Below are 21,509 nucleotides of genomic sequence, written 5' to 3' on the forward strand. Positions count from 1 at the left end.
GTTGCAGTGAGCTGAGATCACGCCACTACACTCCAGCCTGGGTGACTGAGTGAGACTCCATCTCAAATAAATGAATGAATAAATAAACAAATATAAATTAGCCTTAATCAAAATGAAAAACTGTTGTTCTGAGAGAGACATCATTAAGATAGTAAGAACATAAATTACAGAATGGGCTGGGCGCAGTGGCCCATGCCTGTAATCTCAGCACTTTGGGAGGCTGAAGCAGGTCGATCACCTGAAGTCAGGAGTTCGAGATCAGTCTGACCAATATGGTGAAACCCCATCTCTACTAAAAAGTACAAAAATTAGCCGGGCATGGTGGCACATGCCTGTAGTCCCAGTTATTCGGGAGGCTGAGACAAGAGAATTGCTTGAACCCGGAAGGCAGAGTATGCAGTGAGCTGAGATCACACCACTGCTCTCCAGCCTGGGTGACAGCAAGATTCCATGTCAAAATAAATAAATAATTAAATTACGGAATGGGAGAAAATATTTGCTAATGGCATATCTGAAAACTTATATTTAGGCCACACACACAGACTTATGTGTATATGTATATTTATATGTTGTACATATATAGTCAAATCAACAGTAAGATAGAAAACCCAATAAAAATCAATAAGAAAATTGAACAGACATAATAACTTATCACAGCACACCTTTTAGAATGCCTTTGAATAAAATAACAACACAAAGTGTTAACAAGGAAGCAGAGTACCTGGCACTCTCACACATTGCTGGTGGGAGTGCAAAATGATACAGCCACTCTGAAAAGTATTTTCATAGTCTCTCAAGAGGTTAAATATACCCTTATGTTATGACCAAGCAATACTACTAGTAAGTATTTATCATACAGAAATGAAAATAGAGGTTCATACGGAAACCTTTTCATGAACGTTTATAACAGTGTTATTCATACAATTCTAAAACTGGAAACAGCTCAAGCCTCCTGCAGCGGTAGAGAATGGATTAAAAACAAAATGATTCATCCATGCAATGGAATCGTACTCAGCATTTTATTGTTGGTATACACAACAACGTGGGTGAATGCATTATTTTTAGTGAAAGAAGTCAGTATCAAAAGATTATTCATTGTAAAATACCATGCATATGACATTCTGGAAAGGTAAAAAGTTCAGAGAGAGAGAGAACAGATCAGTGGTTGACAGGGGTTATGGGTTGATGAAAGTTTGACTGCTAAGGGGCAGCCCCAGGAAACCATGGAGTTGAGAAAACTGTTCTGTGTCCTCCTGTGGATGAGGTCACATGTCTCTGCATTTGTCAACATTCGCAGAATTGTACATCAAAAAAATGAGTTATACATGATGTACATTAAATTTCACTGTATGTAAATTTAAGAAATCAAATAGTGACGCTGGAAAAAATAGTCCTAGGATCAGTTAGATCACAAGATGTATCTCTGCAATTTTGACCTCTTTAAACCACCCTGGCCCACACAACAGGCATCCAGCATCGAGATAAAAAGAAATGGTCTAATGTTGTACTGAGAGTTGCAGACATGGTCCCATGTGCTGGAAATAGGAGCATCATTTAACTTGAGTAATAGAGTATGAGGATTTGGTTACGTTTTCTAAAATTTGCAAGTCTAGAGCAAAACAATTTATATCTTATGAAGGGACAAGTTTCAAAGATGGGCTCGCAATCATATTAGCAGAGTGACTATAGTCAATAATAATTGTACATTTTAAAACAGCTTAAAGAATGTAATTGGATTGTTTGCAACACAAAGGATAAATGCTTGAGTGGATGGAGAACCCCATGTTATATGATGAGATTATTATGCATTGCATGTCTGTATCAAAACATCTCATGTACCCCTCAAATATATCCACCTACTATGTAACCACAAAAATTGTTTTAAATAATAAAAAAAATTTTAACTTAGCTTGAACTCAGGTGGAAATTCCATCTACCTCAGAAGTAACCACTATTCCAAATGGTGTTCATTGTTTTACTTGATTTAAAAGAGATACTTCTTGCACACATACACATAGTTTAGCTTAATTTGTTAATATGCTTTTTAAAAACAGTATCAAACTGTATCTTGCTTGTGGAACTTTGTTTTCCAAGCAATGCTCCTAAATCAAACCCATAGTTATTTGTTCAGCATTCATTTTCATTGCTGTATGGTATTTTATTGTATGACTATCTCTAAATGTATTTACCTATTTTCTTCTTCCGGAATTTAGGTTGTTTCCAAGCTTATTTTCTTGTATATTTGTTTTCATAGTAGATAATGCTGCTAGGACCAATCTTATATGTGTTTCCAGGGAGTCACGTGACAACATTTACCTGCAGTAAAATTGCTAGGCATAGAATTGCTAAGTTGGGAAGTATATGCAAGTATCAGATTTCACAATATAATATAAACTTGTTTGCCAAAATTCTTGGACAAAATTATACTCATATCAAAAGTTTATAAAATAATCCTCTTCATCCATACCCTTTTCTACCCTTAGGATTATTAAGACTATTTAAGTTTTGCCAACCTATTTGGCACAAATGTTATTCTCATTGGGGCTTCTTTTACATTTATTTGTTTTCTAATTTTTTTCATATTATGGAATATATTAAAAGTACCATATTTTTCCTTGTTATTTCATAAGTAACATAAGGCTGCTCCAAGCTAGAAGTGACTTACCCAGCAGATTTGGACATTTCAGATCCCATGTGGATATCCTGAGAGCTGAAGGGATTAATATCTCATTCTACTAATATACCAAATAAGTTGGGGAGGTCTGGATGAAGAATACATTGGATAATGGTGCCTGGGAGAACTGGAGAACTGTCCACAGGGCCAATTAATTGCCCACATGAAATTGATGACTTTCATACACACGCAGATAAGTTCAGATGTTGATGGGAACATGGAGGATACAAACTCTTTCTAAGGAGACTTCTCCTTGATGTATTTTCTGCTAAAAATTGAGTCATGTACAGTTGCTAAAGTCTTGGGCCCTCAGCATCATTGGGCAAGTGTAACAGCTTGGGATATCCCAGCCCCATAATTCAGTTTCACAAGACAAATGAACCTATATTTCTCAAAGCTATTGTTAGTTGGGCCTTTGTTGCATACAGTCTAACATGTTGCTAATTGATATACAGCTCAATATTCGTTGAACACCTCGTATTGTCATAGTACTAGACATCTTAATAATGTCAATAAATAGAGAAAAAGAAACCACCTCCAACCACTGTCACCAAGAGGTGATATGTAAGAAGAAAAGATAATGGTAATAATAATATCCATCATTATTGAGAGACTTCTCTTTTTTTTCTTTTTTTGAGATGGAATCTTACTCTGTCCCCCAAGTTGGAGTGCAATGGGGTGATCTCGGCTCACTGCAACCTCTGCCTCCCAGGTTCAAGCAATTCTCCTGCCTCAGCCTCCTGAGTAGCTGGGATTAACGGTGCCCACCAGCATACCTGGCTAATTTTTGTATTTTTTGATAGAGGTGGGGTTTCACCATGTTGATCAGGCTGGTCTTGAACTCCTCACCTCAGATGATCCACCCGCCCTGGCCTCACAAAGTGCTGGGATTACAGGCACAAGTCACCACACCTAGCCTATTGAGAAACTTCTAAGGGTCATATTCCTTATTTCTGTCATCTTTAGTACCAGTCAGGCAACTGGGGACATGCATGTAGCCTAGACAAGTAACTTGATGTTTGGCTGACTTCTGTCATACCAAGATCATTCAATAAATTAGTGGTAGAACATTTGTTTGAGACAGATTTATGAAGCTCCAAAACCCACACTCTTTCTCCTAAGACTTTTTCATCCACTTCTATCACTCACTTATTCCCTAACTCACCCTTGCAACGACAATAGAATTCAAATATGAAAGAAAGATTCTGACACCAGTAATTCAAGACAAACGCTATAGCAAGACCTGTGCACCAGCTACAAATGGTGCATTGGCATAAGTTAACTGGACTTAGGTGGGAGTTCTTACATCCTCATTTGCCTAGATTAGTCCTGGTTTATTTCTGTTGTCCCATCCAGTTTGTGGCTCTGTTAACTCTCAAAAGTGTCTCAGTTTTCCTTTCTATAGGAAACATCAGGATGACAAACATGTACATGAAAGTCATGGTTTGCACCGAGAATTAATCTCTTACGGGCTAATGTTTCCACTCAGTTGTCATCATTGCCATCAACATGTTTCTTTGATGGCTGTCATAAAGTGTGACTCTAGATGTTTGCATGTTCTTCTATTTTTTCTGCAGCTGACTAAGTGAAGGAGAAAATAGGGTGTTTGTGACTTTTCTTCAGCTGAAAATCATTTTGAAGTAGCGAGCAACTCCTTTAAGAATTAATTTAACCCTGATCACAAGCAAAGGATTCCCACTTTGCAATCAGCTTTCTGGGGTTTTGTGAGATGACATTTAAAGAGATGGAGATTTCTCAGCACTGCAGCATTTGCAGGTGCAGCCAACACATTGTAATTTTTGCTTCTGAAAGACAGGCAGCACATGGATAATTAAAATATATGGAAAACTCCCCAACCGTATTTTACTCTTAAGAGATGCAGTAGAATATAATAGTTAGGCATTCAATTGGATGTAAGATTAGAGATGGGAGGACATAGTGTTACTCGGAGGTGGTCTCCGAAGGCAAACTGCCTGGGTTTGAATTTAGATTATCCCACGAACCAATCATGTGGCCCTCTTCAAGGTATTTAACTTATTTATGAAATAGAAATTTTAATAAGACACGGAGACTCTACTGAAAATTATATGATAGAACATATGCAAAGCAGTCGGGATAGTTCCCTAGCCTGTAGCAAAAATTTGATCTTATCATTGTTAACTTAAAGAGAGATGGAGGCAGTGCAATACACATCTGGATTCTAGAGATGAGGGTCAAACACTGGGGAAAGTGAGTATAGATATCTGTTTTTACCTTTATGTCTAATTATGCAGAAATTCATGTCAATGAAACATTTAAATGCATCTTTCAATTTCCTTCACTTTTTGTTTTCATCTCTTTCACCAGCCTAGTTGTAGTCACCAGTATCTCTACCCCACAGCTGCTGCTGCTTCTTCTTTTTTTTTTTTTTTTTAGATGAAGTTTCGCTCTTGTTGCCCAGGCTGGAGTGCAATGGCACGATCTCGGTTCACTGCAACCTCCGCCTCCCAGGTTCAAGCGATAAGCGATTCTCCTACCTCAACTGGGATTACAGGCATGGGCTGCCAGGCTCAGCAATTTCTTTTTTGTATTTTTAGTAGAGACAGGGTTTCACCATGTTAGCTAGGCTAGTCTCGAACTCCTCATCTCAGGTGATCTACCCACCTCAGCCTCCCAAAGTGCTGGGATTACAGACGTGAGCAACAGCACCCGGCCCCCGTAGCTTCTTTCATTAGTCATGGTGTATCATCCGCTTCTCCTCTCTTCCAATCCCTTATGAACAGAGTAGCCAAGTGGCTTTTGGAAAAGTAAACATAATCATGAAGCTTCGTTGTGTAAAGCCCTTCGTTGTCTTCCCACGGCTCTCCTAATGTGGTCAACAGGGTCCGGGTAAATCAGTTTCACTGCCCTTCCAGGCTTGTCAGGTGCCAATTTGCCACTTGCCTACTATACTCATTCCGTATATATTCTCAATTCCTTAGTCAAGGCCTCCCCCACTGAAGAACCTGGGACATGTACCCCTCACTATCTCTCTTGTCTTCTGTGTACATCTCAGTTATTATTAAGTCTCAGTTTAAATGGTATGTCTCCCAGGGACCCTCCCCTTATCACTCAGACACAGGCAGCTATCCTGTTATTTGGTCTCCAAAACTGCATTTCCTACATACCTATTTCTTGCTTAATAACTTTAATTAGTTACTGAAACCCACCCACTAAATGACAAATACAAAAATAAAATATTTACATTGATTTTAATGGGAAAATTATTTGCAGTTCTGTATCAAATCAGTATATCTAAATAATTCATATAGCTAGCAATAATATATAGGAATTGAATGATAAGAAAGCAAGGAATAAGCAATAGTTTGAAAGTAAATAAATAGTCTGCATGTGGAATGTAATCTAATGAAGATTTTACCAGTCAGGGGAGAGAGAATAGTTGACTGTGGATAGTAGCTAGAAAAGCAGTGAAAGAAAAGGGAAATTATTTGGAAGAATTCTTTCTCCTGTATAAATGTTGCAACATTTTGGGGGAACTCATGCTACCTTTCACTCAAACTGCACTTGAAAGCGAAGTTATATCACAGAAAAATATCTTTAAAGTAAAATTAAGACTAAACACAAAACTGTCTAGTTTTTGCTCTGAAATAATACTCAAGTAAAAAGAACATATGAGTAAGATGCTATATCATCATCCCTCTCACTTGGCATATGCAAGATATTTGAGGTTCATCTAAACATTGCACATAATTCAAATTTGTTACACATGACATTCTCTTACTAGAAATTCTTATAAAGAGAAAATGTATTGTAATGTCCAAATATAACTTCTTAAAATGTGCTTTTTTTATGAGAAATTGTATTGAAAGAAAGGGTTTTATTAAGCTAAAAGTAGTATACGTTTTCAAAACAGCTTATAACTTCATACTTTTAAATTATATATGTAATACGTGTGTATAATTGTGTTAGTTATAATTTATAACTTTAAGTCAATAACTAAGATATAATTCTCTAAGGCAAGTCTATAATTACATATTTACTTGCATAAATATTTGTTTAATATTCCATGTCTACCACTAGGGAATAAACTCCATGAAGGGAGTTTACCGTTGTATTCCTGGCACCTGGCACAGTGCAATAAACAATGTCTTAGGATGGTGTCCCATGGTACAGAAATCGGAGCCAGGAAAAAGCAAGGTTGAATTGAAAGCAAGAAATAAGCAAGTTGGTGGCAGGATAAAGAAAGGAAAGATCTTAAACCATTACCATGAGAGAAAGGGGTGGGGGGGACTATGTGACAAACACACACGTTACTTTCAAGCATTCTTTTATACTTACACTGGTAGATAGTTGATTGTTTTTGTTTCTGCATTTAGACCCAAAAGTAGAAAAGATGTGATCGGGTCTCTATATAATGTCTCTTTTTCTCTCTGTCTTTCTATACAAATAAAACATCTGATGTGATGGTTGTTACAGGAAGTGACATGACCCAATAAATGGCTTGCATATTTCACAGGGTAATTTATTTCTCAAAATACAAATGAACAATATAAGTTATGTGTGCCATTAGCCCAGTGTGTGATGCCACAACCACATATACGCTAAATCATGTGTGAGCTTTTTAACACCTTCTCTCCCGGTTTCAGCACCGTGGGGTTGGACACTTCCTTTTGGCTAGATGGGTTTGGCCTTTCTAAGCCATAAGTTCAATTAGATTTGACAAATAACCTTTGTACATGCTAAGATAATTTAAACATGAGACAATGTGACCGAAAAACCACAACCTCAAGTCTTTTCCTACAGGGTGAAGCAAAATGTGCAGCGGCTTTGAAAATGACCTTCTTAATGAAGACATAGGTTGGACTGGTAGCAAAGTTTTATTCAAGTGCCTTTCAGATTCATACCTGTTTTCAATCTAGTTAAATCGCCCCCCGCCCCACCCTGACCCCCACCAAAAGGGAAAGAAACAAGTTTGACCTGTCTTGAGCCAAAGTCACACTGTTCTGGCTGTTAAGAATATGATTAGCTTCTGAGAGTGACTAATGCCCTGGGTTTTCAATCATGTTAGAATTCTGGAATAATGGAATTTCTTATGAGGTCCATGAAAAGGTCTTACAGACTTTCAACAGCAACTTCCTTCTCCTTCCTGGGAACCAAATTTACTTCTGCCAATCAAATTCTGTTTACTGCTATCTGGACATACAGGTTTATAGTTTGGTCTGTGTCAAAAGATCTGAAAAGTAGTGGTGCATTTAGTAATTCTCCTAGGTTCAAATGCCAACTGATCTTGCTTTGATGGTAGTTCATTAGCTTTTTCCAGCATTAAAAATTCAAACAAATATTATTTTAATGAAAAATGGTATCAGTCTAGGCCATAAGTAAAAGTAAGACCCCATTATCCATATAGAAACCTGTATTTGAATCCTAGATTCACCACTGACAAGCATTTGGTTATTTCTTATTTCCATGTGGCTTAATGTCCTTATCTACAGGGTGGGAATCACAGCAATATGTAATATGGCAGAGTCCCTGGCATATTACTATTAACAGTAGTACAGAAGTATCAATGTCATGCTTGGTATTATTTTTATACTTGTGGAGTTTTTTAAATAAAATATAAAACTTAGAAACCATTTTTCAATGAAGAAACTGCTTTGGATTAATATTTCAGTCTTTCACCCAAGAGGTGGAAATGTTGAGATACGAGTTTATCTCCTTTAACTTTTAGAGGTATTTTTATTGATAGAGATTGAGAAACACTATTACAAGTTTTCCAAACTGTGTATGTGGTTAAATTAAATGCTATAGTTATAATTTAGACACATTTCCTGAGATAAGCCCTATGCTTTTATCAGATGAAGTTATAATTTTTGGTTTGCATTTTCGTTGAGTTTATTACCTAGTATAAACACTTATAAATACATGAATCATATTAATTTGTTAAAGAATATATACTTCCGGCCAGGTGTGGTGGCTCACACCTGTAATCCCACCACTTTGGGAGGCTCAGGTGGGAAGACTACTTGAGGTCAGGAGTTCAAGACCAGCCTGGCCACCATGGTGAAACCCCATCTCTACTAAAAATACAGAAAAATACAGAAAAAAGAAAATTAGCCAGGCATCGTGGTGCACGCCTGTGCTACTCAGGAAGCTGAGGCAGGAGAATCGCTTGAACCCAGGAAGCAGAGGTTTTGGTGAGCCGAGATCGCACCACTGCACTTCAGCCTGGGTCACAGAATGAGACTTCATTAAAAAAAAAAAAAAGAATATATAATTCAGTTTGTCTTCCATATGACTGAGAACCCTTTTATTCTACTGACCCTCCCATAAATAATAACTATAACCTCCATAGAAAATAAAAACGTAGCCACTTGAAGGCACTTGGAAACAAATGAGCAAAACATGCATGGACACATGAAAAGGATCATTATTTGAAAGAAGGGAATGACACTGGGTGAGTTTCCCATTTTCACAGCTTCTAGCTGATGGCAAGCCACCCCCAATATGCTATATTGGGTGATTAAAAGTCCAATGGAAAACCACAGTATGTTTTACCTAACACACTAGAGGATAGAGGTGGGGACACTCATAGCTACACAAAGTGAAAAGCGAAAAGGGTTCCAAAAAGAGAGAACAAGAGAGGAGGACTCTAGGTTTTGAATATAAACTTGACCTGGATCTCTGACTGACTGTTGAAACACCCATGAATAGGAAAGCCTACCAGCATCCAAGCTACACAGAAGATAAGTAAACTGAGATTGGAGCTGTTTCCCAAAAGGTAAAGGTTACAGTTTGAGTTCAACAACCAACTTGATTATCTGCTAAAGCAGAAGAGTTATCAATAGGTTTTGGAGGCATTTAACAAAAATTAAAGTCTCGGCTGGGCACGGTGGCTCATGTCTGTAATCCCAGCACTTTGGGAGGCCAAGGCAGGTGGATCATGAGGTCAGGAGATCGAGACCATCCTGGCTATCACAGTGAAACCCCGTCTGTACTAAAAACACAAAAACAAAATTAGCCGGGCATGGTGGCATGCGCCTGTAGTCCCAGCTACTCGGGAGGCTGAGGCAAGAGAATGGCATGAACCCAGGAGGGGGAGCTTGCAGTGAGCCGAGATTGCGCCACTGCACTCCAGCCTGGACAACAGAGTGAGACTCCATCTCAAAATATAAATAAATAAATAAATAAATAAATAAATAAAGTCTTGACAACATAATATCAAAATAGCCTCAATACAATCCAAAATTATTTACCATATTGAAAAAAGGCAAATATGATTGATTTTCACCACAGAAAGACAATCAGTGGAGACAAACCTGGAGATGCTAAATAATTAGAAAATTTTAAAAAATTATTTTAAAACAGTTTATGTATGCTCAGTGATGTAAGTAAACCTATGTTTATAATACATAGAATGATAAGAAGTATCAACAGGGATATGTAAACTATTACAATGAAGAAAATTGATATTTTAGAAGTAAAAAAATACTTTTGAAATTAAAATTTACTGGATGAAATTAAGTTACATTACAGATCATAAAGAGATGGTAAACTTAAATATAGATCAGTGAAAAAGTATCCTATCTGTAAAACCTAGAAAAAAAGTAAAAAGAAATTGAGTCTCAAGGGTCTGTAGGACAATATTGAAAGATCTAACATATGTGTAATTGGAGTTCCATTAAAAAGAAGAGAAGGAATGGGGCATGATAGTTTTTTTAAGATCTAACATGTATAAGCTTTGCACATTTGGAGGAAGAAATGAATTTACAGAATAAATGCATATAGTGAAGCCCATTCAGAATAAATATAAAAATTTCATGTCCAGAAATATCATAAATTGTTAAAAGCAAAAGTAAAGAAGCTTAAAACCAGCCAGAGGAAAAATATGACATACAGGGAAATTATTATTGAGTTCTCATTAGAAACAATGGAGACCAGAAGATGATGTAGTAACATTTTTAAATGCTGAGAGAAAAAATAATCCAAAATTATTTTAATATATACTTCAAAAATTAAGATAAAATACATGTATTTCCAGATAAAAGAAAACTAAGATAACCCATTGGTAGCAGATGTTCAGTATAAAAAACCCTAAAGGAAGTTTCTCAGGGTGAAAACAAATGACTCCTGTTGGTAACTCAGTTTTTAGAAAAAGGGAGAAAAGCACTGGAAATGACAAGTATTTCGGTAAATGTAAATTACTATTTTCAACTTAATTTCTTAAAAATACTGGTTTCTAAAGAAAAAAAAAAACTTTTAGGTTCATGAGTACATGTGCAGGTTTGTTATATGGGTACGGTACACTTGTGTCATGGAGGTTTGTTGTACCCAGGTATTAAACCTAGTACCCATTAGTTATTTTTCCTGACCTTTCCCTCCTCTCACCCTCCACCCTCCAAAAGGCCTCAGTGTGCGTTGTTCCCTTCTATGTGTCCATGTGTTCTCATCATTTAGCTCCCACTTATAAGTAAGAACATGCAGTATTTGGTTTTCTGTGCCTGTGTTAATTCATTTAGGATTATGGCCTCCAGCTCCATGCATGTCCCTTTTGCAAAGGACATGATCTCGGTCCTTTTTCTGGCTGCATAGTCTTCCAGGGTGTATATGTACCACATTTTCTTTATCCAGTCTATGATTGATGGGCATCTGGGTTGATTCCATGTCTTTGCTATCATTAATAGTGCTGCAATGAACATACGCATGCATGTGTCTTTATAATAGAATAGTTTATACTCCATGGGTTACATACCCAGTCATGGGATAGCTGGGTCAAATAGTATCTGTTTTTAGGTCTTTAGATAATAGATGCTTAGTAATCTGTAGTTGAATGAAAAAAAATGGGGAGAGTAAAGGGAAAGTTGCATCAAAGAGAAAAATGAATGATGCTGGCTACTTTGATTCTGATATGACCAGTGTATTTGTAGAACTCAGACATGGTGATTTCATAATAAATCAAAGGGTCATTTTAAAAGCCTGTCTTGATTGTCGACTAAATTCAAGGAACTTTGCAGGTGTTCAGTGTATGGTGGTATTGAGCAGGACCCTGGCATAAAAACCGATGGCACATTCAAAAAAGGGTGATGAAAAGCAGTTTAATGAATGAATTCCTTATAATGTGTTGGAAATCAACCAACAGGGGATGCAGGAGTATCCTGAAGCAAACAACAAGGGGAATGCCATTATCACCCCTCGATTACTCCACCGGGGAAAGTGAGGAAAGTCACTGCTAAAGCCTGATGAGAGCTGTAGTTGTGCAATAAGCCTGTCTGGTGGAAGCTGTGGTCTTGGCTAGAGGAACCCAGCTATACTAATGAGCATAAAGCTCTAGTAAACGTACTAAACCATAGTCTAGGAGGAAGAAAACTGGGGAATAAACATTGTAGCATCTCTCTCCTCTCCTACTTCATCTGATCTCCTACCAGTTCCTCCCATGGGCTTAACTAAACTGGGGGCGAGAAGGCAAGGAAGCCCAACTAGTGCAGCTTCTTAGGGCTTCAGTGAACGAAGCAAAGTGGGGATGGTTAGAAGGCGGGTCCTTTCGATGGAGGAGAATGAGAACAGAGCAGACAAAGCCCCTATCCTTCAGTATTTGTAGTCGAGTTGTTAAATAACAGGACAACAATAGGCTTGGTCTTTATCACCAACCCCTCAAATCACCCCCACAAAGTGATCTCGCTTGAACTATTCTATAAAACCAACATTGATTCCCTCATTATGAGCATTTTCAAATGAACAGTCAGGCAGGGTTTGGCCTTAACATCTCCAACCTGGGGATGTTTAATCACCAAAAAAACAGGCTGAGAAATATAAACATAATTTGCCTAGGGTTACATGGTTTGTTATTGTGAGGACCAGGATTGGAACCAAATCTTCTTAATTTAATCTCGCCAGCATTTCTTCCGTTACAACTTTAAACATAAAAGTTTAAACATAAAATGCAGCCATTTTATTCTGGTTGCCAGTGAAGTCTCTTGCAGCCTGGTTTTAGAGCCTTTTACCATTTCAGGTATGTTTCCTCCGGCTCTAATGGGATCTGCAACAAGTGTCTGCTTCCCAAGCATAGAGCACACGCACAACGTTAAATCCCGGTTGGTTTCTCAAAATAATTAACGTACTCCTAAGAGCAACAATGCAATGAGTGTTTTTAAAATACCAGACACTGAAAAAAAAAACACCTTTAAAAAAGTAATCCTGGCACTCTGGGATGCCGAGGTGTGTGGATCACCTGAGGTCAGGAGTTCGAGACCAGCCTGGCAAACATGGTGAAACCCTGTCTCTACTAAAAATATAAACAATGAGCCAGGCACGGTGGCGCGCACCTGTAATTCCAGCTACTCGGGAGGCTGAGGCAGGAGAATTGCTTGAACCCGGGAGGCAGAGGCTGCAGTGGGCCAAGATCACACCATTGTACTCCAGCCTGGACAAGAAGAGTGAAACTCCATCTCAAAAAAAAAAAGCATTAATTCATTGAATTATTTTGAAGACCACGCAACATGGGTAATATCATCCCCATTTTACAGATGAGAAAATTGGAGCGCCAAGAGATCAAGTAACTTGCCATATGTCCTGTTATTAAGATGAGAGGATAACCAGAAGCTGAACCTCTGTAATCGAAGCCCTATGCTGTTAACCATTCTATCACCTTGGGGGTAAGTGAACTGAAGCCATGCCTGACCTTGGTGGCTGGTGATGTATTAGCACCAGGCTGATGGAGTGGGAGCCAATTCATAATTTATCTCTGTGAAAAAAATGCTTCCTGTATTGTGCCCCTGACAACTGAACCCTTTAGCAGCATCAAGGGGAATTACGTTGGAAGAAAAATGGCATGTCTGTGAATACTACATTATCTTCGGGTCCACTAAATTGATTTTTATTTTCAGAGATAAAATATTTCCAGGAGTGCTGTCTGCATTGGCAGGATGCCAGGGGCAGTTGAACTTTTCCTTCAAGTCTTTTGGGTTAGTCCACACCTTCTAGTTTCAGAGTCTTCTTAGGGAAGCCTGTTGGTGTGGAAAGAATGTAGACATCTCTGCCTCTGTTAGAATTCATCTTTGGAATTAAAGAATGTATGTTCTTCACATTTCTTATCAAAGAGGTCCAGCACAGGAGAAATAAAGCAATCCAGAAAGAGGGAGCTTTGCTTTTATCAAGAGAAATTTAGGGGCCGGGAGAAGTGGCTCATGCCTATAATCCCAGCACTTTGGGAGGCCAATGCAGATGGACCACTTGATATCAAGAGTTCAGAACCAACCTGGCCAGTGTGATGAAACCCCATCTCTACTAACAATACAAAAATTAGCTGGGCATGGCGGCATGCGCCTGTAACCCCTGCTATTCGGGAGGCTGAGGCATGAGAATCATTTAAACCCAGGAGGCAGAGGTTGCAGTGAGCCGAGACTGCACCACTGCACTCAAGCCTGGATGACAGAGTGAGACTCTGTCTCAAAATAAAAATAAAAAAGAGAGAGAGAAATTAGGGATTCAAACCTCATCTTGGAGCCTTTTAAACTAACTGACTCCAGTGTCTTCTCTTTCCTCTGCATCACTGCAATAAATATTCATAAATCAAAAAAACATGGCAAGAATACCCAACATTCACTAGGGCTTTTGTATGTGCCAAGTACTGTCCCAACTGCCTTACATGGCTGATTGCGTTCAATCTTTGCAACCAACTGATGAGGTTGGTGCAATTATTAACCACTTTTTCCATATACGAAAACTAGAAATTTAGAAAATTCATCACGAAACCAAGATTAAAATTTAAATTTAAATTTTTAAACTTAAATTTAAAAATTTGTGACTGGGCGCAGTGACTCACGCCTGTAATCCCAGCACTTTGGGAGGCTGAGTCGGGAGGATCACCTGAGGTCAGGAGTTTGAGACCAGCCTGTCCAACATGATGAAACCCCATCTCTACTAAAAATACAAAAATTAGGCAGGCATGGTGGCAGGCACCTGTAATCCCAGCTACTCAGAAGGCTGAGGCAGAAGGACCGCTTGAACCTGGTTGCAGTGAGCCAAGATCGTGCCAATGCACTCCAGCCTGGGCGACAGAGCGAGACTCTGTCTCAAAAATAAAAAATAAAAAATTAAAAATGTAATTTAACATTAAATATTAATCATGAAACCATGATTAAATTTCTAAAATTTAGAACTTTAATCATGAAACCAAGCAGCTCAGTGTTAAAATTTATATTTTAATTTAGATCTGGTTTGACCTCAAAAGTTGTTTTCAACCCATCTTTGAATCACTTGTAGAAAACATTAAATCTGCTGGTACCAAAACCCCTAATCACAAACCCAGTACAATCGATCTGGAATAAGCACTGTGCAATGTTTTTCAAAGCTCCCCAGGTGACTCTGATGTGTAGCCGAGAAACTTTAGCACAAGAACCCAGCACAGGAGAAACAAAGCAACCCAGAAAGAGGGAGCTTTGCTTTTAACAAGAGAAATTAGGGGCCAGGAGCGGTGGCTCACGCCTGTAATCCCAGCACTTTGGGAGGCCAATGCAGATGGATCCCTTGATATTAGGAGTTTGAAACCAGCCTGGCCAACGTGAAGAAACCCCATCTGTACTAACAATACAAAAATTACCCGGGCGTGGAGCGCACCTGTAACCCCAGCTAGTTGGGAGGCTGAGGCATGAAGATACATCGTATCAGCAAGCAAGCTCACTGAAACAATGAAGTCGCTTAAGATTGGTGGGGTTTTTGTTTTTGTTTCATTTTTGTTTTGAAATGGAGTCTCGGTTTTTGTTTTTGTTTCATTTTTGTTTTGAAATGGAGTCTTGCTGTGTGGCCCAGGCTGCAGTGCAATGGTGCGATTTTGGTTCACTGCGGCCTCTGCCTCCCAAGTTCAAGTAATTCTCATGTCTCAGCCTCCCAAGTAGCTGGGATTACAGGTGCCCACCACCACATCCAACTAATTTTTGTATTTTTAGTAGAGATGGGGTTTCACCATGTTGGCCAGGCTGGTCTCGAACATCTGACCTCAGGTGATCCACCCACCTTGGTCTCTCAAAGTGCTGGGATTACAGGTATGAGCCAAATAATGGTGTTTATCTTCATAATACTCTACACATCACGCTCACCTCTTATAAGAAAAGATTCAAATCCCTCTATAGATGAAGACTTGCTGAATTGCTTCTAGCAGCCAATATATAAGGTTGACTTTTAGACATCAACTTATGCAGGAAGTGTTAATATTTCATCTTGGTGGCTCTGTAATATTTCAGGCCCATCCAACTGTCCTCGAGGCAACATTCAGAAAGAATAATCTGAGTGACCAAGAGGGAGATTTTCTGTCATTGATAAAATATAACATGCCAGCCCCATGTCAAGCCTGAGTGCATCTTTACCATTGGACCTAGCAGAGACCACCAGAAACCTAACCATTCATTCTGTAAAATAACTACTCCGACATTTAACATGACTTATCAGCGGAACAGAGCAGTTTTCGTATTAACCCTTCTGATAGAAAAGGCATCCATTTTTGTAGGGCAACAGACACTGACTACAAGATTATCCTATCACCCATCTTTAATCAGTTGAATGGGAAAAGTCTTTACTATCAAAGGGCAGTTGAGGAAAAGTGACATTTCTATAGATCATTATGGATAATATTTTGTTAAAAGAGAATATTCATTGCCTAATTTATAAGCAGCATGACTTTCAAAGGGTTTTCATTCATAGAGACCATGTCTTTATTAAAGCAGATTTAAATATAAATAAAATATGGCTAAACATCTAGGAAAATGGACTCATTGCCCATTCATTGGACTTTCCCTGGACTGAGAAAGTCAGAATAGAAAGATTGCCTTTTCCTCAAAGTTCTAATATTTACCAATATGTAGTTGGTAGGAAAATGAATACTAGGAGAAAGCAATAGAGTTACCTGATGAGTCCTTCCACAATTAAAAATATATGCACTATTTCATGAATGAAAATGTATTACTGATTTATAAATTATAAAGTAATATATAACGGTATACCAGTCAATCACTAAAGAGAAAGAAGAGCATCGAAGGTTTCGATTTTGAAACCTTTCTTGTGTAGCCTACCTTTAATGCATCCTCTTACATTCAGCCTCAAGATTTTGAATGTTGTGATGATCACATCTTCACTTTTCTTTAAAATTTTACCAGGTTTTGCTTTTGCTTTTCTTTTCTTTTTCTATTTTATTTTACTTTAAGTCTGAGATACATGTGCAGAACGTGCAGGTCTGTTACATAGGTGTACACGTGCCATGGTGGTTTGCTGCACCTATCAACCCACCATCTAGGTTTCAAGCCCCTCATGGATTAGGTATTTGTCCTACCACTCTTCCTCCCCTTGCTCCCCACCCCGCGACAGGCCCTGATGTGTGATGGTCCCCTCTCTGTGTCCATGTGTTCTCATTGTTCAAGTCCCACTTATGAGTAAGACCATGCAGTGTTTAGTTTTCCGTTCCTGTGTTAGTTTACTGAGAATGATGGCTTCCAGCTTCTTCCATGTCCCTATAAAGGATGTGAACTTATTCTTCTTTATGGCTGCATAGTATTGCATGGTGTATACGTGCCACATTTTCTTTATCCAGTCTATCATTGAAGTGCTTTTTCAATATGTCATTTACTTTTCAAGTTTGGAAATAATATATAAAAGACATCATACTGTACATATTATTTTAATATTTGTTTTTGTTTTATTTCTTGCTCAAAGTATTTTGTGAGATGTACTTACGATGTGTGCAGATACTGTTTATTTTTATTTCTGCATAATATTCCCTGTTATGAATAAGCCCCAATTTATTTACCCATTTGACCATTTTTGGATTGGTTGGATGTTACCAGTTTTGTTGTTTCTTTCTTTTTAGGTGTCCTGCTGGAAGCAATGGTGTTAACAATGTTGAAGAGGTTCCTTAGGGCATATTCCTAGAAATGGAATTGCTGTTCTCTAGGACGTAAACTACTTTAACAATATTACATAATCACTAATGCATTCTAAAACTGTTGCAATGCTCCCAGCAATCAAGTTTATGCAAGTACCCATTCTCCACATCCATATTTTCAGACTTAGTGATTTGGCAAAACTGATAAATATGAATATTTTTTATTGTGGTTTTAATTTACATTTTTCTGATTACCAGTGAAAATGAGTGACTTTTTCTATTTTATTGGCCATTTGTCCTTTATCTTCTGTGGAGGTTGTTTTATTGATTTTGTCTGTTTTATTATTGGTTGTTTGGTATTCCAGCCTGACCAATATAGAGAAACCCTATCTCTACTAAAAATACGCACACACAAAAATGCAAAATTAGCTGGGCGTGGTGGCGCATGCCTATAATCCCAGCTAATCGGGAGGCGGAGGCAGGAGAATTGCTTGAACCTGTCAGTCAGAGGTTGTGGTAAGCTGAGATCGCGCCATTGCACTCCAGCCTGGGCAACAAGAGCAAAACTCCATCTGAAAAAAAAAAGAAATATTGTCTTCTCAGAAATCTGTACCAATTTACCATCCCAACAGGAGCATATGTGTGCCTATTTTACAACACCCTTCTCACCACATTAGAGCATCATCTTTCAAACAAGCATTATTGATTGAATAAGTAAAATGTAATTCCATTGCTTTTGTAATTAACATTTTTTCTTGGGTTATGAGTCAGGTTGATGTTTTTCTGTAAGTTTCTTGAGTAGTTGTAATTCTACTTCTGTGATACTTTAATGTTAATGTCTATCCTTTTCTGGTTTATCTGTTGTGTATACCTTGATTAATTTGGAGGAGCTTTTTATATAGTAAAACCATCAATCCTTTGCCGTATTGTTGCACTTCTTTCCGTTTATTTTTTGCCTCTGGTTTTGTTCATGCACTTTAATTATTAGTATTTTAACAAATAGTCATTTGTTAGTTGATTTTATTTCCTTGCATGTATTAAATAATAGTCGGTATCTGAGGTTATTTTTTCTCTCCAGCAAAGTAAATAAAATGGTAATTATGAAGAGATTGAAAGTGGTTATGATATTGCAATACTGTCAAGCCAGTTTTGGAAGCAGGGAATGTCCTACCAGACATATGACCATACCAGGTCATATATATCAAGTCCTGCCACAGTGGATATGTGGCTCACTTCAGCTTTTGTGGAGCGGGGAGCTTAGACAAAGTTTGGTCAATTCAGAATATGTATTTGGGCTCATTGACCCTGTCTCTAGACATCTCACACTCATGCTAGGTCTCTTAATTAGAGAAGTCTACACTTGCCAATGTCTTATCCTACTAGCACACCCTTTTAAGCATATTAGCTTAGGTAATCCTCAAAACTTATGAAGAGAGTATTAGTCAGGGTTCTCCAGAAAAACCGAACCAATAGGATGTATATATAAATATATAAAAGCGCATTTCTTTTAAGCAATAGGCTCATGCAATGATGGAGGCTGGCGAGTCCAAAATTTGCAGGGTGTGAGGTCAGACTGGAGACCCAGGAAGAACCAAGGCCACCATTGAAGTCCAAAGGCCATTTGCGTAGAATTTTCTCTTGCTCAGAGAAAGTCAATCTTTTGTTCTAGTCTGGCCTTCAACTGACTGGAGGAGGGCCTGCCCTCATCATAAAGGACAATCTTTTGACTCAAATCCACTGATTTAAATGCTAATCTCATCCAAAAACACCCTCACAGAAACATCCAGAACAATGTTTGAACAAGTATCTGAGCATTGTGGTCCAGCCAAGTTGATACATAAAATTAAGCATCACAAGGCTGGGCGCGGTGGCTCATGCCTGTAATCCTAGCTCTTTGGGAGGCTGAGGTGGGCGGGCCACAAGGTCAGGAGTTCAAGACCATCCTGCCAACATGGTGAAACCCCGTCTCTACTAAAAACACAAAAATTAGCTGGGTGTGGTGGTGAGCACCTGTAGTCTCAGCCACTAGGGAGGTGGAGGCAGGTGAATTGCTTGAATCTGGGAGGTGGAGGTTGCAGTGAGCCGAGATCGTGCCACTGCACTCCAGCCTGGTGAAAGAATGAGACTCTGTCTCAAGAAAAAAAAAAAAAAATTAAGCATCACACGAGGTACTTTTATTAACTCCATTTTATAGAGGACAAAGTTGGAGCACTCAGAGGTTAAGCGGTGAATACAATTTTGGAATCAGACCTTGGCCCAGGCAGCTGGGATCTTCGCCACAGAAGTAGGATTCGCCCTGCTCTCCAAAGTCCCTGGGATGTTAGTCAAGTTGATGTGTGTAAAAGGTTTAGTTTAATATTTGACAAAAAGTAACTGTTCAATACAGGTTTTTCAATAATAAAATCTCACCAAATCTAATTTCTGGATTTGCATAGAGTCAGGAAAGATCTCTTCCTGAAAAGAGTGAAATCCATAGCAGCTCTGCCTTTAACAATCAGGTAAAATGCAGTCATTTCTGATTTCCTTGATTAGAATTTATATTAATAATGCTTATTATCCTGGTTCAATTAAAAATACCAGAGCTGGGGAATATACGCATGTGGGTTCTAAACTGAAAGACTTAATTTTACGTTAAGGTTTTCATTCCATTTTTATTTCTATGATCTTCATCATTCAAAAAGTTTTTGTCTGATCAGAAGCATAGACACTGGTCTAAGAAACCTAATTCCTGCACTCTCATTTAGCAGCTAGGTGGTATTAGCTATATGAGGCATGAATGTGCCCATTTCTGAAATGGGAATGTGACTCCACACTGTTGCAGGATGACTGGGTAAATCATTAAAGCACTCTTCCCAAGCAAATGTGAATACAAATGAATGTTATTACATAAAGACTTTTCCAAAAGGCAGATAATCCTCATGCCTATGGGGCTGCACTAAACATTACAGAAGGAATTTGAAATTAAAAACAAAAAAAAGTTAATTCTATCTGAATAGGTACTATATTAATAATAATAAATGATAATTCTAGATTGCCAGATTTAGAGTAATTATTTTAATTGCATGTTTCACCATCTGGATGACAGTCCTGGGTGTTTAAACAAGTTTTCAATTAGTATTTCGAGGAAGTGCCAAGAAAATTGTTCTCTAAGCGTTACATTTCTTTCCCTTCTTTCATAATAATTTCCCTTTGTTTTCCCTTTTAATTTTAGGTTTTAAAAGATGATCTGTACCTCTGGCAGAGTGAATACAGTGACAATGACAAGTAAAGGCAACAATTTGGGGATGAACTTTGGCTCCGCTACTCAGGTAGACAGGACTTTGACTTCTTGGTGCCTCAGTTTCTTCTTGTGTCAAACTCGAAAGGATACCTATTAAACAGAATTGTAGTAAGGATTCAGTATGACAAGCCACATAAAATTCTTGGCATGGTGCCTGACTCACAGAAGTTCTATGCAACCTACCTCTTATTACCAATGGCAAGAACATCATTCTGAAAAGTGCAAAGCTATTTTAGGCACATATATGGTTGTATCTTCACATCAGCCCTCCAAGTTGCAGATTATTAGCCCCATTTACAGACGTGGAAACCAAAGCTCCAACAGGTTAAGAAATAAGCTCCGGGCCAGGCGCGGTAGTTCACGCCTGTAATCCCAGCACTTTGGGAGGCCAAGGCGGGCAGGTCACCTGAGGTCAGGAGTTCAAGACCAGCCTGGCCAACATGGCGAAACCCTGTCTCTACTGAAAAACACAAAAATTAGCCGGGCATGTGGTGGGCACCTGTAATCCCAGCTACTCGGGAGACTGAGGCAGGGAGAATTGCTTGAACCCAGGAGGTGGCGGTTGCAGTGAGCCGAAATTGCGCCACTGTACTCCAGCCTGAGAAACAGAGTAAGACTCCATCTCAAAAACAGACAGAAAGACAAGAAAAGAAAAGAAAAGAAAAGAGAGAAGGGGAGGGGAGGGGAGGGGAGGGGAGGGGAGGGGAGGG

The 21,509-nt window shown here is 38.6% G+C and overlaps 1 long non-coding RNA gene across 2 annotated transcripts in view; it reads left to right on the plus strand.

Annotated features, from left to right (window-relative positions):
- Positions 1–21,466, plus strand: part of LOC102141943 (uncharacterized) — an 88,922-nt gene extending 67,456 nt beyond the window's left edge. For both annotated transcript variants that reach the window (XR_006694669.2, XR_012429125.1), the window contains 2 exons: positions 13,174–13,302; positions 20,731–21,466. This is a non-coding gene — a long non-coding RNA (uncharacterized lncRNA). The remainder of the gene's footprint in view (positions 1–13,173; positions 13,303–20,730) is intronic.
- Positions 21,467–21,509: the final 43 nt, after the last annotated feature.

Source organism: Macaca fascicularis, chromosome 20, assembly GCF_037993035.2.
Source record: "Macaca fascicularis isolate 582-1 chromosome 20, T2T-MFA8v1.1".
Classification (NCBI taxonomy): Eukaryota; Metazoa; Chordata; class Mammalia; order Primates; family Cercopithecidae; genus Macaca; species Macaca fascicularis.